The sequence below is a fragment of the Mesoplodon mirus genome (genome assembly GCF_964341445.2).
Source record: "Mesoplodon mirus genome assembly, chromosome: 16".
Classification (NCBI taxonomy): Eukaryota; Metazoa; Chordata; class Mammalia; order Artiodactyla; family Ziphiidae; genus Mesoplodon; species Mesoplodon mirus.
The window spans coordinates 45,145,552-45,172,088 of NC_138992.1; positions in this window are offsets into that span (position 1 = coordinate 45,145,552).

Sequence of the window (26,537 nt, forward strand, 5' to 3'; positions counted from 1 at the left end):
AATCGGGTGCAAACAGGAGGGCCCTGGGTGTCTTGAACGGCGCACTAGCAAGAAGAGAAAGCAGAGCCGCGACGAAGGCCCCTTGGAAAGTGCTGCATGCCTCCGCTTCAGCAGGGCAATAGAGCGACTTTGCTCGAGGCAGGGGCTGACGTTCGGTCTCCAGGTAGGTGTAGAGCAGAGCGGCATGAGCTCCCAACCAGGCCCTGGACGCACCGTGTTTTACGAGAGAGCACTCATTTTCTTCCCAGAGCCATGCCTCCCGTGTACGAGAGGCCCGTCAGAGAGGGTGCCTCTCCGTGTAATTCAAGGCCCTACGGAGGGAACTTTCCAACTGTGCCTTCAGGCCCGCACCTGAAGCCCGACAGGCGGTAAACGTCACCTGGGGCTTCAACAAGGCTCAAACCACACAAGGTACACAACGGGCCCTTCCCTGGATCAGCGTGTTTACGCAGGGTGTTCTGAGTGGAGCAAACGGCCTCAACCAAGGCAGGCGCCCTTTACGCATGTAAGCGTCTGCCTCTTCCAAACGACCGATGTGTTGCCTGAAGAACTCTGCTTTAGCTGCCGCTGCAATGCAAGCGGACTTTCTCCGTGAGTAGAGCGACTTTCCAACGGAGGTGCCAGAAGGCGTTCTAAGCAGACTATTTCCTCAGGGCAGCTGAGAGAAGGTCCATGTGCAAAACTTCCAGGGCACGGCGGACCGGCTAGAAACGCGTTCCTGATGCTGTTGGAGTGCCGAGGAATCGTAGCCGTCCCCTTTAAAAGCGCTGCTTGTAGTCCTTCCCTCGGCAAACACAGTAGTCCCCTCTCTGAAGGGCCTGGGGGCCTGGGTGTGGCACAGCATGCTCACAGGGGCAGGGGCTTTTCGCAGGGAAAAGGGTGCACACCCAAAGCGCCTAGGAGTCCTGAGAAGGGCAGCACCGTTCAAATAAAGCACTGCAGTGACTAAGACCTCCAAGAGCTTGCTGTATGCTCCTCTCCATTAGGGCGACTCAAAGGCTTTCTCGAGGCATGCCCTCTCGTGGGCGTTCCCTGTAGCCCTACAGCCTGACAGGAGGAGCTCCCAGCACGGCTCCGGAAGCCCCCTGAGAACTGAGAGAAAAATTCCTTCTCTTCCCCGAGCCCTGCCTCCCGCGCCTAGAGGCCCGTCAGAAACGGTGTTATTCAGGTAGCTCCAAGGCAGCACGAATGGAGCTTTCAAAATGGGAATTCAAGGCTCCTGCCCTCCGGCCCCCACTTCCAGTGAACACGTAGTCCACCCCCTTGGCATTTCTAGTAAGTGCCCAGGGACACTAGCTACGCACTCGCTCCTGCCCTGAATCCACTTTTCTTCCCAGGGTGTTCTGTATGTAGCCAACTCCCTCATCCAAGGAACCCTCTAGGTAGCCTCTATCGGGCCATAGCCTCAACCAAAGGCTTGCAGTGTAAGAGGAAGCACTGTACTTCAGTGGCAGCGGGAACGCAAGCCGACTGTCTCCTGCAGGTATGGTGCCCTCGGCTAAGGGTTCCTGGAAGGGCTGCGAAGCAGATGGTTTCCCTAGGTGCAGCTCAGACGAGGGCAATGAGGCAGAGTTCCTTGACAAGTGGCCCGTGAGAGAACAGTTTCCCTGGAGCTGCTGCCGTGCCGAGGAAATCTACCTCTCCCCAGGGTGGTGTGCAGGGCGTTGCCCTACACTCGGCATACACAGAGTGACTGGGAAGGGCTGCCGGCCTGGATGCCGCTGAGCAGGCCAGGGGAGCCTCCCGGTATTCAGTGGTCTTGCACGGAATCGGGTGCAAACAGGAGGGCCCTGGGTGTCTTGAACGGCGCACTAGCAAGAAGAGAAAGCAGAGCCGCGACGAAGGCCCCTTGGAAAGTGCTGCATGCCTCCGCTTCAGCAGGGCAATAGAGCGACTTTGCTCGAGGCAGGGGCTGACGTTCGGTCTCCAGGTAGGTGTAGAGCAGAGCGGCATGAGCTCCCAACCAGGCCCTGGACGCACCGTGTTTTACGAGAGAGCACTCATTTTCTTCCCAGAGCCATGCCTCCCGTGTACGAGAGGCCCGTCAGAGAGGGTGCCTCTCCGTGTAATTCAAGGCCCTACGGAGGGAACTTTCCAACTGTGCCTTCAGGCCCGCACCTGAAGCCCGACAGGCGGTAAACGTCACCTGGGGCTTCAACGAGGCTCAAACCACACAAGGTACACAACGGGCCCTTCCCTGGATCAGCGTGTTTACGCAGGGTGTTCTGAGTGGAGCAAACGGCCTCAACCAAGGCAGGCGCCCTTTACGCATGTAAGCGTCTGCCTCTTCCAAACGACCGATGTGTTGCCTGAAGAACTCTGCTTTAGCTGCCGCTGCAATGCAAGCGGACTTTCTCCGTGAGTAGAGCGACTTTCCAACGGAGGTGCCAGAAGGCGTTCTAAGCAGACTATTTCCTCAGGGCAGCTGAGAGAAGGTCCATGTGCAAAACTTCCAGGGCACGGCGGACCGGCTAGAAACGCGTTCCTGATGCTGTTGGAGTGCCGAGGAATCGTAGCCGTCCCCTTTAAAAGCGCTGCTTGTAGTCCTTCCCTCGGCAAACACAGTAGTCCCCTCTCTGAAGGGCCTGGGGGCCTGGGTGTGGCACAGCATGCTCACAGGGGCAGGGGCTTTTCGCAGGGAAAAGGGTGCACACCCAAAGCGCCTAGGAGTCCTGAGAAGGGCAGCACCGTTCAAATAAAGCACTGCAGTGACTAAGACCTCCAAGAGCTTGCTGTATGCTCCTCTCCATTAGGGCGACTCAAAGGCTTTCTCGAGGCATGCCCTCTCGTGGGCGTTCCCTGTAGCCCTACAGCCTGACAGGAGGAGCTCCCAGCACGGCTCCGGAAGCCCCCTGAGAACTGAGAGAAAAATTCCCTCTCTTCCCCGAGCCCTGCCTCCCGCGCCTAGAGGCCCGTCAGAAACGGTGTTATTCAGGTAGCTCCAAGGCAGCACGAATGGAGCTTTCAAAATGGGAATTCAAGGCTCCTGCCCTCCGGCCCCCACTTCCAGTGAACACGTAGTCCACCCCCTTGGCATTTCTAGGAAGTGCCCAGGGACACTAGCTACGCACTCGCTCCTGCCCTGAATCCACTTTTCTTCCCAGGGTGTTCTGTATGTAGCCAACTCCCTCATCCAAGGAACCCTCTAGGTAGCCTCTATCGGGCCATAGCCTCAACCAAAGGCTTGCAGTGTAAGAGGAAGCACTGTACTTCAGTGGCAGCGGGAACGCAAGCCGACTGTCTCCTGCAGGTATGGTGCCCTCGGCTAAGGGTTCCTGGAAGGGCTGCGAAGCAGATGGTTTCCCTAAGTGCAGCTCAGACGAGGGCAATGAGGCAGAGTTCCTTGACAAGTGGCCCGTGAGAGAACAGTTTCCCTGGAGCTGCTGCCGTGCCGAGGAAATCTACCTCTCCCCAGGGTGGTGTGCAGGGCGTTGCCCTACACTCGGCATACACAGAGTGACTGGGAAGGGCTGCCGGCCTGGATGCCGCTGAGCAGGCCAGGGGAGCCTCCCGGTATTCAGTGGTCTTGCACGGAATCGGGTGCAAACAGGAGGGCCCTGGGTGTCTTGAACGGCGCACTAGCAAGAAGAGAAAGCAGAGCCGCGACGAAGGCCCCTTGGAAAGTGCTGCATGCCTCCGCTTCAGCAGGGCAATAGAGCGACTTTGCTCGAGGCAGGGGCTGACGTTCGGTCTCCAGGTAGGTGTAGAGCAGAGCGGCATGAGCTCCCAACCAGGCCCTGGACGCACCGTGTTTTACGAGAGAGCACTCATTTTCTTCCCAGAGCCATGCCTCCCGTGTACGAGAGGCCCGTCAGAGAGGGTGTCTCTCCGTGTAATTCAAGGCCCTACGGAGGGAACTTTCCAACTGTGCCTTCAGGCCCGCACCTGAAGCCCGACAGGCGGTAAACGTCACCTGGGGCTTCAACAAGGCTCAAACCACACAAGGTACACAACGGGCCCTTCCCTGGATCAGCGTGTTTACGCAGGGTGTTCTGAGTGGAGCAAACGGCCTCAACCAAGGCAGGCGCCCTTTACGCATGTAAGCGTCTGCCTCTTCCAAACGACCGATGTGTTGCCTGAAGAACTCTGCTTTAGCTGCCGCTGCAATGCAAGCGGACTTTCTCCGTGAGTAGAGCGACTTTCCAACGGAGGTGCCAGAAGGCGTTCTAAGCAGACTATTTCCTCAGGGCAGCTGAGAGAAGGTCCATGTGCAAAACTTCCAGGGCACGGCGGACCGGCTAGAAACGCGTTCCTGATGCTGTTGGAGTGCCGAGGAATCGTAGCCGTCCCCTTTAAAAGCGCTGGTTGTAGTCCTTCCCTCGGCAAACACAGTAGTCCCCTCTCTGAAGGGCCTGGGGGCCTGGGTGTGGCACAGCATGCTCACAGGGGCAGGGGCTTTTCGCAGGGAAAAGGGTGCACACCCAAAGCGCCTAGGAGTCCTGAGAAGGGCAGCACCGTTCAAATAAAGCACTGCAGTGACTAAGACCTCCAAGAGCTTGCTGTATGCTCCTCTCCATTAGGGCGACTCAAAGGCTTTCTCGAGGCATGCCCTCTCGTGGGCGTTCCCTGTAGCCCTACAGCCTGACAGGAGGAGCTCCCAGCACGGCTCCGGAAGCCCCCTGAGAACTGAGAGAAAAATTCCCTCTCTTCCCCGAGCCCTGCCTCCCGCGCCTAGAGGCCCGTCAGAAACGGTGTTATTCAGGTAGCTCCAAGGCAGCACGAATGGAGCTTTCAAAATGGGAAGTCAAGGCTTCTGCCCTCCGGCCCCCACTTCCAGTGAACACGTAGTCCACCCCCTTGGCATTTCTAGTAAGTGCCCAGGGACACTAGCTACGCACTCGCTCCTGCCCTGAATCCACTTTTCTTCCCAGGGTGTTCTGTATGTAGCCAACTCCCTCATCCAAGGAACCCTCTAGGTAGCCTCTATCGGGCCATAGCCTCAACCAAAGGCTTGCAGTGTAAGAGGAAGCACTGTACTTCAGTGGCAGCGGGAACGCAAGCCGACTGTCTCCTGCAGGTATGGTGCCCTCGGCTAAGGGTTCCTGGAAGGGCTGCGAAGCAGATGGTTTCCCTAAGTGCAGCTCAGACGAGGGCAATGAGGCAGAGTTCCTTGACAAGTGGCCCGTGAGAGAACAGTTTCCCTGGAGCTGCTGCCGTGCCGAGGAAATCTACCTCTCCCCAGGGTGGTGTGCAGGGCGTTGCCCTACACTCGGCATACACAGAGTGACTGGGAAGGGCTGCCGGCCTGGATGCCGCTGAGCAGGCCAGGGGAGCCTCCCGGTATTCAGTGGTCTTGCACGGAATCGGGTGCAAACAGGAGGGCCCTGGGTGTCTTGAACGGCGCACTAGCAAGAAGAGAAAGCAGAGCCGCGACGAAGGCCCCTTGGAAAGTGCTGCATGCCTCCGCTTCAGCAGGGCAATAGAGCGACTTTGCTCGAGGCAGGGGCTGACGTTCGGTCTCCAGGTAGGTGTAGAGCAGAGCGGCATGAGCTCCCAACCAGGCCCTGGACGCACCGTGTTTTACGAGAGAGCACTCATTTTCTTCCCAGAGCCATGCCTCCCGTGTACGAGAGGCCCGTCAGAGAGGGTGCCTCTCCGTGTAATTCAAGGCCCTACGGAGGGAACTTTCCAACTGTGCCTTCAGGCCCGCACCTGAAGCCCGACAGGCGGTAAACGTCACCTGGGGCTTCAACAAGGCTCAAACCACACAAGGTACACAACGGGCCCTTCCCTGGATCAGCGTGTTTACGCAGGGTGTTCTGAGTGGAGCAAACGGCCTCAACCAAGGCAGGCGCCCTTTACGCATGTAAGCGTCTGCCTCTTCCAAACGACCGATGTGTTGCCTGAAGAACTCTGCTTTAGCTGCCGCTGCAATGCAAGCGGACTTTCTCCGTGAGTAGAGCGACTTTCCAACGGAGGTGCCAGAAGGCGTTCTAAGCAGACTATTTCCTCAGGGCAGCTGAGAGAAGGTCCATGTGCAAAACTTCCAGGGCACGGCGGACCGGCTAGAAACGCGTTCCTGATGCTGTTGGAGTGCCGAGGAATCGTAGCCGTCCCCTTTAAAAGCGCTGCTTGTAGTCCTTCCCTCGGCAAACACAGTAGTCCCCTCTCTGAAGGGCCTGGGGGCCTGGCTGTGGCACAGCATGCTCACAGGGGCAGGGGCTTTTCGCAGGGAAAAGGGTGCACACCCAAAGCGCCTAGGAGTCCTGAGAAGGGCAGCACCGTTCAAATAAAGCACTGCAGTGACTAAGACCTCCAAGAGCTTGCTGTATGCTCCTCTCCATTAGGGCGACTCAAAGGCTTTCTCGAGGCATGCCCTCTCGTGGGCGTTCCCTGTAGCCCTACAGCCTGACAGGAGGAGCTCCCAGCACGGCTCCGGAAGCCCCCTGAGAACTGAGAGAAAAATTCCCTCTCTTCCCCGAGCCCTGCCTCCCGCGCCTAGAGGCCCGTCAGAAACGGTGTTATTCAGGTAGCTCCAAGGCAGCACGAATGGAGCTTTCAAAATGGGAATTCAAGGCTCCTGCCCTCCGGCCCCCACTTCCAGTGAACACGTAGTCCACCCCCTTGGCATTTCTAGGAAGTGCCCAGGGACACTAGCTACGCACTCGCTCCTGCCCTGAATCCACTTTTCTTCCCAGGGTGTTCTGTATGTAGCCAACTCCCTCATCCAAGGAACCCTCTAGGTAGCCTCTATCGGGCCATAGCCTCAACCAAAGGCTTGCAGTGTAAGAGGAAGCACTGTACTTCAGTGGCAGCGGGAACGCAAGCCGACTGTCTCCTGCAGGTATGGTGCCCTCGGCTAAGGGTTCCTGGAAGGGCTGCGAAGCAGATGGTTTCCCTAAGTGCAGCTCAGACGAGGGCAATGAGGCAGAGTTCCTTGACAAGTGGCCCGTGAGAGAACAGTTTCCCTGGAGCTGCTGCCGTGCCAAGGAAATCTACCTCTCCCCAGGGTGGTGTGCAGGGCGTTGCCCTACACTCGGCATACACAGAGTGACTGGGAAGGGCTGCCGGCCTGGATGCCGCTGAGCAGGCCAGGGGAGCCTCCCGGTATTCAGTGGTCTTGCACGGAATCGGGTGCAAACAGGAGGGCCCTGGGTGTCTTGAACGGCGCACTAGCAAGAAGAGAAAGCAGAGCCGCGACGAAGGCCCCTTGGAAAGTGCTGCATGCCTCCGCTTCAGCAGGGCAATAGAGCGACTTTGCTCGAGGCAGGGGCTGACGTTCGGTCTCCAGGTAGGTGTAGAGCAGAGCGGCATGAGCTCCCAACCAGGCCCTGGACGCACCGTGTTTTACGAGAGAGCACTCATTTTCTTCCCAGAGCCATGCCTCCCGTGTACGAGAGGCCCGTCAGAGAGGGTGCCTCTCCGTGTAATTCAAGGCCCTACGGAGGGAACTTTCCAACTGTGCCTTCAGGCCCGCACCTGAAGCCCGACAGGCGGTAAACGTCACCTGGGGCTTCAACAAGGCTCAAACCACACAAGGTACACAACGGGCCCTTCCCTGGATCAGCGTGTTTACGCAGGGTGTTCTGAGTGGAGCAAACGGCCTCAACCAAGGCAGGCGCCCTTTACGCATGTAAGCGTCTGCCTCTTCCAAACGACCGATGTGTTGCCTGAAGAACTCTGCTTTAGCTGCCGCTGCAATGCAAGCGGACTTTCTCCGTGAGTAGAGCGACTTTCCAACGGAGGTGCCAGAAGGCGTTCTAAGCAGACTATTTCCTCAGGGCAGCTGAGAGAAGGTCCATGTGCAAAACTTCCAGGGCACGGCGGACCGGCTAGAAACGCGTTCCTGATGCTGTTGGAGTGCCGAGGAATCGTAGCCGTCCCCTTTAAAAGCGCTGGTTGTAGTCCTTCCCTCGGCAAACACAGTAGTCCCCTCTCTGAAGGGCCTGGGGGCCTGGCTGTGGCACAGCATGCTCACAGGGGCAGGGGCTTTTCGCAGGGAAAAGGGTGCACACCCAAAGCGCCTAGGAGTCCTGAGAAGGGCAGCACCGTTCAAATAAAGCACTGCAGTGACTAAGACCTCCAAGAGCTTGCTGTATGCTCCTCTCCATTAGGGCGACTCAAAGGCTTTCTCGAGGCATGCCCTCTCGTGGGCGTTCCCTGTAGCCCTACAGCCTGACAGGAGGAGCTCCCAGCACGGCTCCGGAAGCCCCCTGAGAACTGAGAGAAAAATTCCCTCTCTTCCCCGAGCCCTGCCTCCCGCGCCTAGAGGCCCGTCAGAAACGGTGTTATTCAGGTAGCTCCAAGGCAGCACGAATGGAGCTTTCAAAATGGGAATTCAAGGCTTCTGCCCTCCGGCCCCCACTTCCAGTGAACACGTAGTCCACCCCCTTGGCATTTCTAGTAAGTGCCCAGGGACACTAGCTACGCACTCGCTCCTCCCCTGAATCCACTTTTCTTCCCAGGGTGTTCTGTATGTAGCCAACTCCCTCATCCAAGGAACCCTCTAGGTAGCCTCTATCGGGCCATAGCCTCAACCAAAGGCTTGCAGTGTAAGAGGAAGCACTGTACTTCAGTGGCAGCGGGAACGCAAGCCGACTGTCTCCTGCAGGTATGGTGCCCTCGGCTAAGGGTTCCTGGAAGGGCTGCGAAGCAGATGGTTTCCCTAGGTGCAGCTCAGACGAGGGCAATGAGGCAGAGTTCCTTGACAAGTGGCCCGTGAGAGAACAGTTTCCCTGGAGCTGCTGCCGTGCCGAGGAAATCTACCTCTCCCCAGGGTGGTGTGCAGGGCGTTGCCCTACACTCGGCATACACAGAGTGACTGGGAAGGGCTGCCGGCCTGGATGCCGCTGAGCAGGCCAGGGGAGCCTCCCGGTATTCAGTGGTCTTGCACGGAATCGGGTGCAAACAGGAGGGCCCTGGGTGTCTTGAACGGCGCACTAGCAAGAAGAGAAAGCAGAGCCGCGACGAAGGCCCCTTGGAAAGTGCTGCATGCCTCCGCTTCAGCAGGGCAATAGAGCGACTTTGCTCGAGGCAGGGGCTGACGTTCGGTCTCCAGGTAGGTGTAGAGCAGAGCGGCATGAGCTCCCAACCAGGCCCTGGACGCACCGTGTTTTACGAGAGAGCACTCATTTTCTTCCCAGAGCCATGCCTCCCGTGTACGAGAGGCCCGTCAGAGAGGGTGCCTCTCCGTGTAATTCAAGGCCCTACGGAGGGAACTTTCCAACTGTGCCTTCAGGCCCGCACCTGAAGCCCGACAGGCGGTAAACGTCACCTGGGGCTTCAACGAGGCTCAAACCACACAAGGTACACAACGGGCCCTTCCCTGGATCAGCGTGTTTACGCAGGGTGTTCTGAGTGGAGCAAACGGCCTCAACCAAGGCAGGCGCCCTTTACGCATGTAAGCGTCTGCCTCTTCCAAACGACCGATGTGTTGCCTGAAGAACTCTGCTTTAGCTGCCGCTGCAATGCAAGCGGACTTTCTCCGTGAGTAGAGCGACTTTCCAACGGAGGTGCCAGAAGGCGTTCTAAGCAGACTATTTCCTCAGGGCAGCTGAGAGAAGGTCCATGTGCAAAACTTCCAGGGCACGGCGGACCGGCTAGAAACGCGTTCCTGATGCTGTTGGAGTGCCGAGGAATCGTAGCCGTCCCCTTTAAAAGCGCTGCTTGTAGTCCTTCCCTCGGCAAACACAGTAGTCCCCTCTCTGAAGGGCCTGGGGGCCTGGGTGTGGCACAGCATGCTCACAGGGGCAGGGGCTTTTCGCAGGGAAAAGGGTGCACACCCAAAGCGCCTAGGAGTCCTGAGAAGGGCAGCACCGTTCAAATAAAGCACTGCAGTGACTAAGACCTCCAAGAGCTTGCTGTATGCTCCTCTCCATTAGGGCGACTCAAAGGCTTTCTCGAGGCATGCCCTCTCGTGGGCGTTCCCTGTAGCCCTACAGCCTGACAGGAGGAGCTCCCAGCACGGCTCCGGAAGCCCCCTGAGAACTGAGAGAAAAATTCCCTCTCTTCCCCGAGCCCTGCCTCCCGCGCCTAGAGGCCCGTCAGAAACGGTGTTATTCAGGTAGCTCCAAGGCAGCACGAATGGAGCTTTCAAAATGGGAATTCAAGGCTTCTGCCCTCCGGCCCCCACTTCCAGTGAACACGTAGTCCACCCCCTTGGCATTTCTAGTAAGTGCCCAGGGACACTAGCTACGCACTCGCTCCTCCCCTGAATCCACTTTTCTTCCCAGGGTGTTCTGTATGTAGCCAACTCCCTCATCCAAGGAACCCTCTAGGTAGCCTCTATCGGGCCATAGCCTCAACCAAAGGCTTGCAGTGTAAGAGGAAGCACTGTACTTCAGTGGCAGCGGGAACGCAAGCCGACTGTCTCCTGCAGGTATGGTGCCCTCGGCTAAGGGTTCCTGGAAGGGCTGCGAAGCAGATGGTTTCCCTAAGTGCAGCTCAGACGAGGGCAATGAGGCAGAGTTCCTTGACAAGTGGCCCGTGAGAGAACAGTTTCCCTGGAGCTGCTGCCGTGCCGAGGAAATCTACCTCTCCCCAGGGTGGTGTGCAGGGCGTTGCCCTACACTCGGCATACACAGAGTGACTGGGAAGGGCTGCCGGCCTGGATGCCGCTGAGCAGGCCAGGGGAGCCTCCCGGTATTCAGTGGTCTTGCACGGAATCGGGTGCAAACAGGAGGGCCCTGGGTGTCTTGAACGGCGCACTAGCAAGAAGAGAAAGCAGAGCCGCGACGAAGGCCCCTTGGAAAGTGCTGCATGCCTCCGCTTCAGCAGGGCAATAGAGCGACTTTGCTCGAGGCAGGGGCTGACGTTCGGTCTCCAGGTAGGTGTAGAGCAGAGCGGCATGAGCTCCCAACCAGGCCCTGGACGCACCGTGTTTTACGAGAGAGCACTCATTTTCTTCCCAGAGCCATGCCTCCCGTGTACGAGAGGCCCGTCAGAGAGGGTGCCTCTCCGTGTAATTCAAGGCCCTACGGAGGGAACTTTCCAACTGTGCCTTCAGGCCCGCACCTGAAGCCCGACAGGCGGTAAACGTCACCTGGGGCTTCAACGAGGCTCAAACCACACAAGGTACACAACGGGCCCTTCCCTGGATCAGCGTGTTTACGCAGGGTGTTCTGAGTGGAGCAAACGGCCTCAACCAAGGCAGGCGCCCTTTACGCATGTAAGCGTCTGCCTCTTCCAAACGACCGATGTGTTGCCTGAAGAACTCTGCTTTAGCTGCCGCTGCAATGCAAGCGGACTTTCTCCGTGAGTAGAGCGACTTTCCAACGGAGGTGCCAGAAGGCGTTCTAAGCAGACTATTTCCTCAGGGCAGCTGAGAGAAGGTCCATGTGCAAAACTTCCAGGGCACGGCGGACCGGCTAGAAACGCGTTCCTGATGCTGTTGGAGTGCCGAGGAATCGTAGCCGTCCCCTTTAAAAGCGCTGCTTGTAGTCCTTCCCTCGGCAAACACAGTAGTCCCCTCTCTGAAGGGCCTGGGGGCCTGGGTGTGGCACAGCATGCTCACAGGGGCAGGGGCTTTTCGCAGGGAAAAGGGTGCACACCCAAAGCGCCTAGGAGTCCTGAGAAGGGCAGCACCGTTCAAATAAAGCACTGCAGTGACTAAGACCTCCAAGAGCTTGCTGTATGCTCCTCTCCATTAGGGCGACTCAAAGGCTTTCTCGAGGCATGCCCTCTCGTGGGCGTTCCCTGTAGCCCTACAGCCTGACAGGAGGAGCTCCCAGCACGGCTCCGGAAGCCCCCTGAGAACTGAGAGAAAAATTCCCTCTCTTCCCCGAGCCCTGCCTCCCGCGCCTAGAGGCCCGTCAGAAACGGTGTTATTCAGGTAGCTCCAAGGCAGCACGAATGGAGCTTTCAAAATGGGAATTCAAGGCTTCTGCCCTCCGGCCCCCACTTCCAGTGAACACGTAGTCCACCCCCTTGGCATTTCTAGTAAGTGCCCAGGGACACTAGCTACGCACTCGCTCCTCCCCTGAATCCACTTTTCTTCCCAGGGTGTTCTGTATGTAGCCAACTCCCTCATCCAAGGAACCCTCTAGGTAGCCTCTATCGGGCCATAGCCTCAACCAAAGGCTTGCAGTGTAAGAGGAAGCACTGTACTTCAGTGGCAGCGGGAACGCAAGCCGACTGTCTCCTGCAGGTATGGTGCCCTCGGCTAAGGGTTCCTGGAAGGGCTGCGAAGCAGATGGTTTCCCTAAGTGCAGCTCAGACGAGGGCAATGAGGCAGAGTTCCTTGACAAGTGGCCCGTGAGAGAACAGTTTCCCTGGAGCTGCTGCCGTGCCGAGGAAATCTACCTCTCCCCAGGGTGGTGTGCAGGGCGTTGCCCTACACTCGGCATACACAGAGTGACTGGGAAGGGCTGCCGGCCTGGATGCCGCTGAGCAGGCCAGGGGAGCCTCCCGGTATTCAGTGGTCTTGCACGGAATCGGGTGCAAACAGGAGGGCCCTGGGTGTCTTGAACGGCGCACTAGCAAGAAGAGAAAGCAGAGCCGCGACGAAGGCCCCTTGGAAAGTGCTGCATGCCTCCGCTTCAGCAGGGCAATAGAGCGACTTTGCTCGAGGCAGGGGCTGACGTTCGGTCTCCAGGTAGGTGTAGAGCAGAGCGGCATGAGCTCCCAACCAGGCCCTGGACGCACCGTGTTTTACGAGAGAGCACTCATTTTCTTCCCAGAGCCATGCCTCCCGTGTACGAGAGGCCCGTCAGAGAGGGTGCCTCTCCGTGTAATTCAAGGCCCTACGGAGGGAACTTTCCAACTGTGCCTTCAGGCCCGCACCTGAAGCCCGACAGGCGGTAAACGTCACCTGGGGCTTCAACGAGGCTCAAACCACACAAGGTACACAACGGGCCCTTCCCTGGATCAGCGTGTTTACGCAGGGTGTTCTGAGTGGAGCAAACGGCCTCAACCAAGGCAGGCGCCCTTTACGCATGTAAGCGTCTGCCTCTTCCAAACGACCGATGTGTTGCCTGAAGAACTCTGCTTTAGCTGCCGCTGCAATGCAAGCGGACTTTCTCCGTGAGTAGAGCGACTTTCCAACGGAGGTGCCAGAAGGCGTTCTAAGCAGACTATTTCCTCAGGGCAGCTGAGAGAAGGTCCATGTGCAAAACTTCCAGGGCACGGCGGACCGGCTAGAAACGCGTTCCTGATGCTGTTGGAGTGCCGAGGAATCGTAGCCGTCCCCTTTAAAAGCGCTGCTTGTAGTCCTTCCCTCGGCAAACACAGTAGTCCCCTCTCTGAAGGGCCTGGGGGCCTGGGTGTGGCACAGCATGCTCACAGGGGCAGGGGCTTTTCGCAGGGAAAAGGGTGCACACCCAAAGCGCCTAGGAGTCCTGAGAAGGGCAGCACCGTTCAAATAAAGCACTGCAGTGACTAAGACCTCCAAGAGCTTGCTGTATGCTCCTCTCCATTAGGGCGACTCAAAGGCTTTCTCGAGGCATGCCCTCTCGTGGGCGTTCCCTGTAGCCCTACAGCCTGACAGGAGGAGCTCCCAGCACGGCTCCGGAAGCCCCCTGAGAACTGAGAGAAAAATTCCTTCTCTTCCCCGAGCCCTGCCTCCCGCGCCTAGAGGCCCGTCAGAAACGGTGTTATTCAGGTAGCTCCAAGGCAGCACGAATGGAGCTTTCAAAATTGGAATTCAAGGCTCCTGCCCTCCGGCCCCCACTTCCAGTGAACACGTAGTCCACTCCCTTGGCATTTCTAGTAAGTGCCCAGGGACACTAGCTACGCACTCGCTCCTGCCCTGAATCCACTTTTCTTCCCAGGGTGTTCTGTATGTAGCCAACTCCCTCATCCAAGGAACCCTCTAGGTAGCCTCTATCGGGCCATAGCCTCAACCAAAGGCTTGCAGTGTAAGAGGAAGCACTGTACTTCAGTGGCAGCGGGAACGCAAGCCGACTGTCTCCTGCAGGTATGGTGCCCTCGGCTAAGGGTTCCTGGAAGGGCTGCGAAGCAGATGGTTTCCCTAAGTGCAGCTCAGACGAGGGCAATGAGGCAGAGTTCCTTGACAAGTGGCCCGTGAGAGAACAGTTTCCCTGGAGCTGCTGCCGTGCCGAGGAAATCTACCTCTCCCCAGGGTGGTGTGCAGGGCGTTGCCCTACACTCGGCATACACAGAGTGACTGGGAAGGGCTGCCGGCCTGGATGCCGCTGAGCAGGCCAGGGGAGCCTCCCGGTATTCAGTGGTCTTGCACGGAATCGGGTGCAAACAGGAGGGCCCTGGGTGTCTTGAACGGCGCACTAGCAAGAAGAGAAAGCAGAGCCGCGACGAAGGCCCCTTGGAAAGTGCTGCATGCCTCCGCTTCAGCAGGGCAATAGAGCGACTTTGCTCGAGGCAGGGGCTGACGTTCGGTCTCCAGGTAGGTGTAGAGCAGAGCGGCATGAGCTCCCAACCAGGCCCTGGACGCACCGTGTTTTACGAGAGAGCACTCATTTTCTTCCCAGAGCCATGCCTCCCGTGTACGAGAGGCCCGTCAGAGAGGGTGTCTCTCCGTGTAATTCAAGGCCCTACGGAGGGAACTTTCCAACTGTGCCTTCAGGCCCGCACCTGAAGCCCGACAGGCGGTAAACGTCACCTGGGGCTTCAACAAGGCTCAAACCACACAAGGTACACAACGGGCCCTTCCCTGGATCAGCGTGTTTACGCAGGGTGTTCTGAGTGGAGCAAACGGCCTCAACCAAGGCAGGCGCCCTTTACGCATGTAAGCGTCTGCCTCTTCCAAACGACCGATGTGTTGCCTGAAGAACTCTGCTTTAGCTGCCGCTGCAATGCAAGCGGACTTTCTCCGTGAGTAGAGCGACTTTCCAACGGAGGTGCCAGAAGGCGTTCTAAGCAGACTATTTCCTCAGGGCAGCTGAGAGAAGGTCCATGTGCAAAACTTCCAGGGCACGGCGGACCGGCTAGAAACGCGTTCCTGATGCTGTTGGAGTGCCGAGGAATCGTAGCCGTCCCCTTTAAAAGCGCTGCTTGTAGTCCTTCCCTCGGCAAACACAGTAGTCCCCTCTCTGAAGGGCCTGGGGGCCTGGGTGTGGCACAGCATGCTCACAGGGGCAGGGGCTTTTCGCAGGGAAAAGGGTGCACACCCAAAGCGCCTAGGAGTCCTGAGAAGGGCAGCACCGTTCAAATAAAGCACTGCAGTGACTAAGACCTCCAAGAGCTTGCTGTATGCTCCTCTCCATTAGGGCGACTCAAAGGCTTTCTCGAGGCATGCCCTCTCGTGGGCGTTCCCTGTAGCCCTACAGCCTGACAGGAGGAGCTCCCAGCACGGCTCCGGAAGCCCCCTGAGAACTGAGAGAAAAATTCCCTCTCTTCCCCGAGCCCTGCCTCCCGCGCCTAGAGGCCCGTCAGAAACGGTGTTATTCAGGTAGCTCCAAGGCAGCACGAATGGAGCTTTCAAAATGGGAAGTCAAGGCTTCTGCCCTCCGGCCCCCACTTCCAGTGAACACGTAGTCCACCCCCTTGGCATTTCTAGTAAGTGCCCAGGGACACTAGCTACGCACTCGCTCCTGCCCTGAATCCACTTTTCTTCCCAGGGTGTTCTGTATGTAGCCAACTCCCTCATCCAAGGAACCCTCTAGGTAGCCTCTATCGGGCCATAGCCTCAACCAAAGGCTTGCAGTGTAAGAGGAAGCACTGTACTTCAGTGGCAGCGGGAACGCAAGCCGACTGTCTCCTGCAGGTATGGTGCCCTCGGCTAAGGGTTCCTGGAAGGGCTGCGAAGCAGATGGTTTCCCTAAGTGCAGCTCAGACGAGGGCAATGAGGCAGAGTTCCTTGACAAGTGGCCCGTGAGAGAACAGTTTCCCTGGAGCTGCTGCCGTGCCGAGGAAATCTACCTCTCCCCAGGGTGGTGTGCAGGGCGTTGCCCTACACTCGGCATACACAGAGTGACTGGGAAGGGCTGCCGGCCTGGATGCCGCTGAGCAGGCCAGGGGAGCCTCCCGGTATTCAGTGGTCTTGCACGGAATCGGGTGCAAACAGGAGGGCCCTGGGTGTCTTGAACGGCGCACTAGCAAGAAGAGAAAGCAGAACCGTGACGAAGGCCCGTTGGAAAGTGCTGCATGCCTCCGCTTCAGCAGGGCAATAGAGCGACTTTGCTCGAGGCAGGGGCTGACGTTCGGTCTCCAGGTAGGTGTAGAGCAGAGCGGCATGAGCTCCCAACCAGGCCCTGGACGCACCGTGTTTTACGAGAGAGCACTCATTTTCTTCCCAGAGCCATGCCTCCCGTGTACGAGAGGCCCGTCAGAGAGGGTGCCTCTCCGTGTAATTCAAGGCCCTACGGAGGGAACTTTCCAACTGTGCCTTCAGGCCCGCACCTGAAGCCCGACAGGCGGTAAACGTCACCTGGGGCTTCAACGAGGCTCAAACCACACAAGGTACACAACGGGCCCTTCCCTGGATCAGCGTGTTTACGCAGGGTGTTCTGAGTGGAGCAAACGGCCTCAACCAAGGCAGGCGCCCTTTACGCATGTAAGCGTCTGCCTCTTCCAAACGACCGATGTGTTGCCTGAAGAACTCTGCTTTAGCTGCCGCTGCAATGCAAGCGGACTTTCTCCGTGAGTAGAGCGACTTTCCAACGGAGGTGCCAGAAGGCGTTCTAAGCAGACTATTTCCTCAGGGCAGCTGAGAGAAGGTCCATGTGCAAAACTTCCAGGGCACGGCGGACCGGCTAGAAACGCGTTCCTGATGCTGTTGGAGTGCCGAGGAATCGTAGCCGTCCCCTTTAAAAGCGCTGCTTGTAGTCCTTCCCTCGGCAAACACAGTAGTCCCCTCTCTGAAGGGCCTGGGGGCCTGGGTGTGGCACAGCATGCTCACAGGGGCAGGGGCTTTTCGCAGGGAAAAGGGTGCACACCCAAAGCGCCTAGGAGTCCTGAGAAGGGCAGCACCGTTCAAATAAAGCACTGCAGTGACTAAGACCTCCAAGAGCTTGCTGTATGCTCCTCTCCATTAGGGCGACTCAAAGGCTTTCTCGAGGCATGCCCTCTCGTGGGCGTTCCCTGTAGCCCTACAGCCTGACAGGAGGAGCTCCCAGCACGGCTCCGGAAGCCCCCTGAGAACTGAGAGAAAAATTCCCTCTCTTCCCCGAGCCCTGCCTCCCGCGCCTAGAGGCCCGTCAGAAACGGTGTTATTCAGGTAGCTCCAAGGCAGCACGAATGGAGCTTTCAAAATGGGAATTCAAGGCTTCTGCCCTCCGGCCCCCACTTCCAGTGAACACGTAGTCCACCCCCTTGGCATTTCTAGTAAGTGCCCAGGGACACTAGCTACGCACTCGCTCCTGCCCTGAATCCACTTTTCTTCCCAGGGTGTTCTGTATGTAGCCAACTCCCTCATCCAAGGAACCCTCTAGGTAGCCTCTATCGGGCCATAGCCTCAACCAAAGGCTTGCAGTGTAAGAGGAAGCACTGTACTTCAGTGGCAGCGGGAACGCAAGCCGACTGTCTCCTGCAGGTATGGTGCCCTCGGCTAAGGGTTCCTGGAAGGGCTGCGAAGCAGATGGTTTCCCTAAGTGCAGCTCAGACGAGGGCAATGAGGCAGAGTTCCTTGACAAGTGGCCCGTGAGAGAACAGTTTCCCTGGAGCTGCTGCCGTGCCGAGGAAATCTACCTCTCCCCAGGGTGGTGTGCAGGGCGTTGCCCTACACTCGGCATACACAGAGTGACTGGGAAGGGCTGCCGGCCTGGATGCCGCTGAGCAGGCCAGGGGAGCCTCCCGGTATTCAGTGGTCTTGCACGGAATCGGGTGCAAACAGGAGGGCCCTGGGTGTCTTGAACGGCGCACTAGCAAGAAGAGAAAGCAGAGCCGCGACGAAGGCCCCTTGGAAAGTGCTGCATGCCTCCGCTTCAGCAGGGCAATAGAGCGACTTTGCTCGAGGCAGGGGCTGACGTTCGGTCTCCAGGTAGGTGTAGAGCAGAGCGGCATGAGCTCCCAACCAGGCCCTGGACGCACCGTGTTTTACGAGAGAGCACTCATTTTCTTCCCAGAGCCATGCCTCCCGTGTACGAGAGGCCCGTCAGAGAGGGTGCCTCTCCGTGTAATTCAAGGCCCTACGGAGGGAACTTTCCAACTGTGCCTTCAGGCCCGCACCTGAAGCCCGACAGGCGGTAAACGTCACCTGGGGCTTCAACAAGGCTCAAACCACACAAGGTACACAACGGGCCCTTCCCTGGATCAGCGTGTTTACGCAGGGTGTTCTGAGTGGAGCAAACGGCCTCAACCAAGGCAGGCGCCCTTTACGCATGTAAGCGTCTGCCTCTTCCAAACGACCGATGTGTTGCCTGAAGAACTCTGCTTTAGCTGCCGCTGCAATGCAAGCGGACTTTCTCCGTGAGTAGAGCGACTTTCCAACGGAGGTGCCAGAAGGCGTTCTAAGCAGACTATTTCCTCAGGGCAGCTGAGAGAAGGTCCATGTGCAAAACTTCCAGGGCACGGCGGACCGGCTAGAAACGCGTTCCTGATGCTGTTGGAGTGCCGAGGAATCGTAGCCGTCCCCTTTAAAAGCGCTGCTTGTAGTCCTTCCCTCGGCAAACACAGTAGTCCCCTCTCTGAAGGGCCTGGGGGCCTGGGTGTGGCACAGCATGCTCACAGGGGCAGGGGCTTTTCGCAGGGAAAAGGGTGCACACCCAAAGCGCCTAGGAGTCCTGAGAAGGGCAGCACCGTTCAAATAAAGCACTGCAGTGACTAAGACCTCCAAGAGCTTGCTGTATGCTCCTCTCCATTAGGGCGACTCAAAGGCTTTCTCGAGGCATGCCCTCTCGTGGGCGTTCCCTGTAGCCCTACAGCCTGACAGGAGGAGCTCCCAGCACGGCTCCGGAAGCCCCCTGAGAACTGAGAGAAAAATTCCTTCTCTTCCCCGAGCCCTGCCTCCCGCGCCTAGAGGCCCGTCAGAAACGGTGTTATTCAGGTAGCTCCAAGGCAGCACGAATGGAGCTTTCAAAATGGGAATTCAAGGCTCCTGCCCTCCGGCCCCCACTTCCAGTGAACACGTAGTCCACTCCCTTGGCATTTCTAGTAAGTGCCCAGGGACACTAGCTACGCACTCGCTCCTGCCCTGAATCCACTTTTCTTCCCAGGGTGTTCTGTATGTAGCCAACTCCCTCATCCAAGGAACCCTCTAGGTAGCCTCTATCGGGCCATAGCCTCAACCAAAGGCTTGCAGTGTAAGAGGAAGCACTGTACTTCAGTGGCAGCGGGAACGCAAGCCGACTGTCTCCTGCAGGTATGGTGCCCTCGGCTAAGGGTTCCTGGAAGGGCTGCGAAGCAGATGGTTTCCCTAGGTGCAGCTCAGACGAGGGCAATGAGGCAGAGTTCCTTGACAAGTGGCCCGTGAGAGAACAGTTTCCCTGGAGCTGCTGCCGTGCCGAGGAAATCTACCTCTCCCCAGGGTGGTGTGCAGGGCGTTGCCCTACACTCGGCATACACAGAGTGACTGGGAAGGGCTGCCGGCCTGGATGCCGCTGAGCAGGCCAGGGGAGCCTCCCGGTATTCAGTGGTCTTGCACGGAATCGGGTGCAAACAGGAGGGCCCTGGGTGTCTTGAACGGCGCACTAGCAAGAAGAGAAAGCAGAGCCGCGACGAAGGCCCCTTGGAAAGTGCTGCATGCCTCCGCTTCAGCAGGGCAATAGAGCGACTTTGCTCGAGGCAGGGGCTGACGTTCGGTCTCCAGGTAGGTGTAGAGCAGAGCGGCATGAGCTCCCAACCAGGCCCTGGACGCACCGTGTTTTACGAGAGAGCACTCATTTTCTTCCCAGAGCCATGCCTCCCGTGTACGAGAGGCCCGTCAGAGAGGGTGCCTCTCCGTGTAATTCAAGGCCCTACGGAGGGAACTTTCCAACTGTGCCTTCAGGCCCGCACCTGAAGCCCGACAGGCGGTAAACGTCACCTGGGGCTTCAACGAGGCTCAAACCACACAAGGTACACAACGGGCCCTTCCCTGGATCAGCGTGTTTACGCAGGGTGTTCTGAGTGGAGCAAACGGCCTCAACCAAGGCAGGCGCCCTTTACGCATGTAAGCGTCTGCCTCTTCCAAACGACCGATGTGTTGCCTGAAGAACTCTGCTTTAGCTGCCGCTGCAATGCAAGCGGACTTTCTCCGTGAGTAGAGCGACTTTCCAACGGAGGTGCCAGAAGGCGTTCTAAGCAGACTATTTCCTCAGGGCAGCTGAGAGAAGGTCCATGTGCAAAACTTCCAGGGCACGGCGGACCGGCTAGAAACGCGTTCCTGATGCTGTTGGAGTGCCGAGGAATCGTAGCCGTCCCCTTTAAAAGCGCTGCTTGTAGTCCTTCCCTCGGCAAACACAGTAGTCCCCTCTCTGAAGGGCCTGGGGGCCTGGGTGTGGCACAGCATGCTCACAGGGGCAGGGGCTTTTCGCAGGGAAAAGGGTGCACACCCAAAGCGCCTAGGAGTCCTGAGAAGGGCAGCACCGTTCAAATAAAGCACTGCAGTGACTAAGACCTCCAAGAGCTTGCTGTATGCTCCTCTCCATTAGGGCGACTCAAAGGCTTTCTCGAGGCATGCCCTCTCGTGGGCGTTCCCTGTAGCCCTACAGCCTGACAGGAGGAGCTCCCAGCACGGCTCCGGAAGCCCCCTGAGAACTGAGAGAAAAATTCCTTCTCTTCCCCGAGCCCTGCCTCCCGCGCCTAGAGGCCCGTCAGAAACGGTGTTATTCAGGTAGCTCCAAGGCAGCACGAATGGAGCTTTCAAAATGGGAATTCAAGGCTCCTGCCCTCCGGCCCCCACTTCCAGTGAACACGTAGTCCACTCCCTTGGCATTTCTAGTAAGTGCCCAGGGACACTAGCTACGCACTCGCTCCTGCCCTGAATCCACTTTTCTTCCCAGGGTGTTCTGTATGTAGCCAACTCCCTCATCCAAGGAACCCTCTAGGTAGCCTCTATCGGGCCATAGCCTCAACCAAAGGCTTGCAGTGTAAGAGGAAGCACTGTACTTCAGTGGCAGCGGGAACGCAAGCCGACTGTCTCCTGCAGGTATGGTGCCCTCGGCTAAGGGTTCCTGGAAGGGCTGCGAAGCAGATGGTTTCCCTAAGTGCAGCTCAGACGAGGGCAATGAGGCAGAGTTCCTTGACAAGTGGCCCGTGAGAGAACAGTTTCCCTGGAGCTGCTGCCGTGCCGAGGAAATCTACCTCTCCCCAGGGTGGTGTGCAGGGCGTTGCCCTACACTCGGCATACACAGAGTGACTGGGAAGGGCTGCCGGCCTGGATGCCGCTGAGCAGGCCAGGGGAGCCTCCCGGTATTCAGTGGTCTTGCACGGAATCGGGTGCAAACAGGAGGGCCCTGGGTGTCTTGAACGGCGCACTAGCAAGAAGAGAAAGCAGAGCCGCGACGAAGGCCCCTTGGAAAGTGCTGCATGCCTCCGCTTCAGCAGGGCAATAGAGCGACTTTGCTCGAGGCAGGGGCTGACGTTCGGTCTCCAGGTAGGTGTAGAGCAGAGCGGCATGAGCTCCCAACCAGGCCCTGGACGCACCGTGTTTTACGAGAGAGCACTCATTTTCTTCCCAGAGCCATGCCTCCCGTGTACGAGAGGCCCGTCAGAGAGGGTGTCTCTCCGTGTAATTCAAGGCCCTACGGAGGGAACTTTCCAACTGTGCCTTCAGGCCCGCACCTGAAGCCCGACAGGCGGTAAACGTCACCTGGGGCTTCAACAAGGCTCAAACCACACAAGGTACACAACGGGCCCTTCCCTGGATCAGCGTGTTTACGCAGGGTGTTCTGAGTGGAGCAAACGGCCTCAACCAAGGCAGGCGCCCTTTACGCATGTAAGCGTCTGCCTCTTCCAAACGACCGATGTGTTGCCTGAAGAACTCTGCTTTAGCTGCCGCTGCAATGCAAGCGGACTTTCTCCGTGAGTAGAGCGACTTTCCAACGGAGGTGCCAGAAGGCGTTCTAAGCAGACTATTTCCTCAGGGCAGCTGAGAGAAGGTCCATGTGCAAAACTTCCAGGGCACGGCGGACCGGCTAGAAACGCGTTCCTGATGCTGTTGGAGTGCCGAGGAATCGTAGCCGTCCCCTTTAAAAGCGCTGCTTGTAGTCCTTCCCTCGGCAAACACAGTAGTCCCCTCTCTGAAGGGCCTGGGGGCCTGGGTGTGGCACAGCATGCTCACAGGGGCAGGGGCTTTTCGCAGGGAAAAGGGTGCACACCCAAAGCGCCTAGGAGTCCTGAGAAGGGCAGCACCGTTCAAATAAAGCACTGCAGTGACTAAGACCTCCAAGAGCTTGCTGTATGCTCCTCTCCATTAGGGCGACTCAAAGGCTTTCTCGAGGCATGCCCTCTCGTGGGCGTTCCCTGTAGCCCTACAGCCTGACAGGAGGAGCTCCCAGCACGGCTCCGGAAGCCCCCTGAGAACTGAGAGAAAAATTCCCTCTCTTCCCCGAGCCCTGCCTCCCGCGCCTAGAGGCCCGTCAGAAACGGTGTTATTCAGGTAGCTCCAAGGCAGCACGAATGGAGCTTTCAAAATGGGAATTCAAGGCTCCTGCCCTCCGGCCCCCACTTCCAGTGAACACGTAGTCCACCCCCTTGGCATTTCTAGTAAGTGCCCAGGGACACTAGCTACGCACTCGCTCCTGCCCTGAATCCACTTTTCTTCCCAGGGTGTTCTGTATGTAGCCAACTCCCTCATCCAAGGAACCCTCTAGGTAGCCTCTATCGGGCCATAGCCTCAACCAAAGGCTTGCAGTGTAAGAGGAAGCACTGTACTTCAGTGGCAGCGGGAACGCAAGCCGACTGTCTCCTGCAGGTATGGTGCCCTCGGCTAAGGGTTCCTGGAAGGGCTGCGAAGCAGATGGTTTCCCTAAGTGCAGCTCAGACGAGGGCAATGAGGCAGAGTTCCTTGACAAGTGGCCCGTGAGAGAACAGTTTCCCTGGAGCTGCTGCCGTGCCGAGGAAATCTACCTCTCCCCAGGGTGGTGTGCAGGGCGTTGCCCTACACTCGGCATACACAGAGTGACTGGGAAGGGCTGCCGGCCTGGATGCCGCTGAGCAGGCCAGGGGAGCCTCCCGGTATTCAGTGGTCTTGCACGGAATCGGGTGCAAACAGGAGGGCCCTGGGTGTCTTGAACGGCGCACTAGCAAGAAGAGAAAGCAGAGCCGCGACGAAGGCCCCTTGGAAAGTGCTGCATGCCTCCGCTTCAGCAGGGCAATAGAGCGACTTTGCTCGAGGCAGGGGCTGACGTTCGGTCTCCAGGTAGGTGTAGAGCAGAGCGGCATGAGCTCCCAACCAGGCCCTGGACGCACCGTGTTTTACGAGAGAGCACTCATTTTCTTCCCAGAGCCATGCCTCCCGTGTACGAGAGGCCCGTCAGAGAGGGTGCCTCTCCGTGTAATTCAAGGCCCTACGGAGGGAACTTTCCAACTGTGCCTTCAGGCCCGCACCTGAAGCCCGACAGGCGGTAAACGTCACCTGGGGCTTCAACAAGGCTCAAACCACACAAGGTACACAACGGGCCCTTCCCTGGATCAGCGTGTTTACGCAGGGTGTTCTGAGTGGAGCAAACGGCCTCAACCAAGGCAGGCGCCCTTTACGCATGTAAGCGTCTGCCTCTTCCAAACGACCGATGTGTTGCCTGAAGAACTCTGCTTTAGCTGCCGCTGCAATGCAAGCGGACTTTCTCCGTGAGTAGAGCGCCTTTCCAACGGAGGTGCCAGAAGGCGTTCTAAGCAGACTATTTCCTCAGGGCAGCTGAGAGAAGGTCCATGTGCAAAACTTCCAGGGCACGGCGGACCGGCTAGAAACGCGTTCCTGATGCTGTTGGAGTGCCGAGGAATCGTAGCCGTCCCCTTTAAAAGCGCTGGTTGTAGTCCTTCCCTCGGCAAACACAGTAGTCCCCTCTCTGAAGGGCCTGGGGGCCTGGGTGTGGCACAGCATGCTCACAGGGGCAGGGGCTTTTCGCAGGGAAAAGGGTGCACACCCAAAGCGCCTAGGAGTCCTGAGAAGGGCAGCACCGTTCAAATAAAGCACTGCAGTGACTAAGACCTCCAAGAGCTTGCTGTATGCTCCTCTCCATTAGGGCGACTCAAAGGCTTTCTCGAGGCATGCCCTCTCGTGGGCGTTCCCTGTAGCCCTACAGCCTGACAGGAGGAGCTCCCAGCACGGCTCCGGAAGCCCCCTGAGAACTGAGAGAAAAATTCCCTCTCTTCCCCGAGCCCTGCCTCCCGCGCCTAGAGGCCCGTCAGAAACGGTGTTATTCAGGTAGCTCCAAGGCAGCACGAATGGAGCTTTCAAAATGGGAAGTCAAGGCTTCTGCCCTCCGGCCCCCACTTCCAGTGAACACGTAGTCCACCCCCTTGGCATTTCTAGTAAGTGCCCAGGGACACTAGCTACGCACTCGCTCCTGCCCTGAATCCACTTTTCTTCCCAGGGTGTTCTGTATGTAGCCAACTCCCTCATCCAAGGAACCCTCTAGGTAGCCTCTATCGGGCCATAGCCTCAACCAAAGGCTTGCAGTGTAAGAGGAAGCACTGTACTTCAGTGGCAGCGGGAACGCAAGCCGACTGTCTCCTGCAGGTATGGTGCCCTCGGCTAAGGGTTCCTGGAAGGGCTGCGAAGCAGATGGTTTCCCTAAGTGCAGCTCAGACGAGGGCAATGAGGCAGAGTTCCTTGACAAGTGGCCCGTGAGAGAACAGTTTCCCTGGAGCTGCTGCCGTGCCGAGGAAATCTACCTCTCCCCAGGGTGGTGTGCAGGGCGTTGCCCTACACTCGGCATACACAGAGTGACTGGGAAGGGCTGCCGGCCTGGATGCCGCTGAGCAGGCCAGGGGAGCCTCCCGGTATTCAGTGGTCTTGCACGGAATCGGGTGCAAACAGGAGGGCCCTGGGTGTCTTGAACGGCGCACTAGCAAGAAGAGAAAGCAGAGCCGCGACGAAGGCCCCTTGGAAAGTGCTGCATGCCTCCGCTTCAGCAGGGCAATAGAGCGACTTTGCTCGAGGCAGGGGCTGACGTTCGGTCTCCAGGTAGGTGTAGAGCAGAGCGGCATGAGCTCCCAACCAGGCCCTGGACGCACCGTGTTTTACGAGAGAGCACTCATTTTCTTCCCAGAGCCATGCCTCCCGTGTACGAGAGGCCCGTCAGAGAGGGTGCCTCTCCGTGTAATTCAAGGCCCTACGGAAGGAACTTTCCAACTGTGCCTTCAGGCCCGCACCTGAAGCCCGACAGGCGGTAAACGTCACCTGGGGCTTCAACAAGGCTCAAACCACACAAGGTACACAACGGGCCCTTCCCTGGATCAGCGTGTTTACGCAGGGTGTTCTGAGTGGAGCAAACGGCCTCAACCAAGGCAGGCGCCCTTTACGCATGTAAGCGTCTGCCTCTTCCAAACGACCGATGTGTTGCCTGAAGAACTCTGCTTTAGCTGCCGCTGCAATGCAAGCGGACTTTCTCCGTGAGTAGAGCGACTTTCCAACGGAGGTGCCAGAAGGCGTTCTAAGCAGACTATTTCCTCAGGGCAGCTGAGAGAAGGTCCATGTGCAAAACTTCCAGGGCACGGCGGACCGGCTAGAAACGCGTTCCTGATGCTGTTGGAGTGCCGAGGAATCGTAGCCGTCCCCTTTAAAAGCGCTGCTTGTAGTCCTTCCCTCGGCAAACACAGTAGTCCCCTCTCTGAAGGGCCTGGGGGCCTGGCTGTGGCACAGCATGCTCACAGGGGCAGGGGCTTTTCGCAGGGAAAAGGGTGCACACCCAAAGCGCCTAGGAGTCCTGAGAAGGGCAGCACCGTTCAAATAAAGCACTGCAGTGACTAAGACCTCCAAGAGCTTGCTGTATGCTCCTCTCCATTAGGGCGACTCAAAGGCTTTCTCGAGGCATGCCCTCTCGTGGGCGTTCCCTGTAGCCCTACAGCCTGACAGGAGGAGCTCCCAGCACGGCTCCGGAAGCCCCCTGAGAACTGAGAGAAAAATTCCCTCTCTTCCCCGAGCCCTGCCTCCCGCGCCTAGAGGCCCGTCAGAAACGGTGTTATTCAGGTAGCTCCAAGGCAGCACGAATGGAGCTTTCAAAATGGGAATTCAAGGCTCCTGCCCTCCGGCCCCCACTTCCAGTGAACACGTAGTCCACCCCCTTGGCATTTCTAGGAAGTGCCCAGGGACACTAGCTACGCACTCGCTCCTGCCCTGAATCCACTTTTCTTCCCAGGGTGTTCTGTATGTAGCCAACTCCCTCATCCAAGGAACCCTCTAGGTAGCCTCTATCGGGCCATAGCCTCAACCAAAGGCTTGCAGTGTAAGAGGAAGCACTGTACTTCAGTGGCAGCGGGAACGCAAGCCGACTGTCTCCTGCAGGTATGGTGCCCTCGGCTAAGGGTTCCTGGAAGGGCTGCGAAGCAGATGGTTTCCCTAAGTGCAGCTCAGACGAGGGCAATGAGGCAGAGTTCCTTGACAAGTGGCCCGTGAGAGAACAGTTTCCCTGGAGCTGCTGCCGTGCCAAGGAAATCTACCTCTCCCCAGGGTGGTGTGCAGGGCGTTGCCCTACACTCGGCATACACAGAGTGACTGGGAAGGGCTGCCGGCCTGGATGCCGCTGAGCAGGCCAGGGGAGCCTCCCGGTATTCAGTGGTCTTGCACGGAATCGGGTGCAAACAGGAGGGCCCTGGGTGTC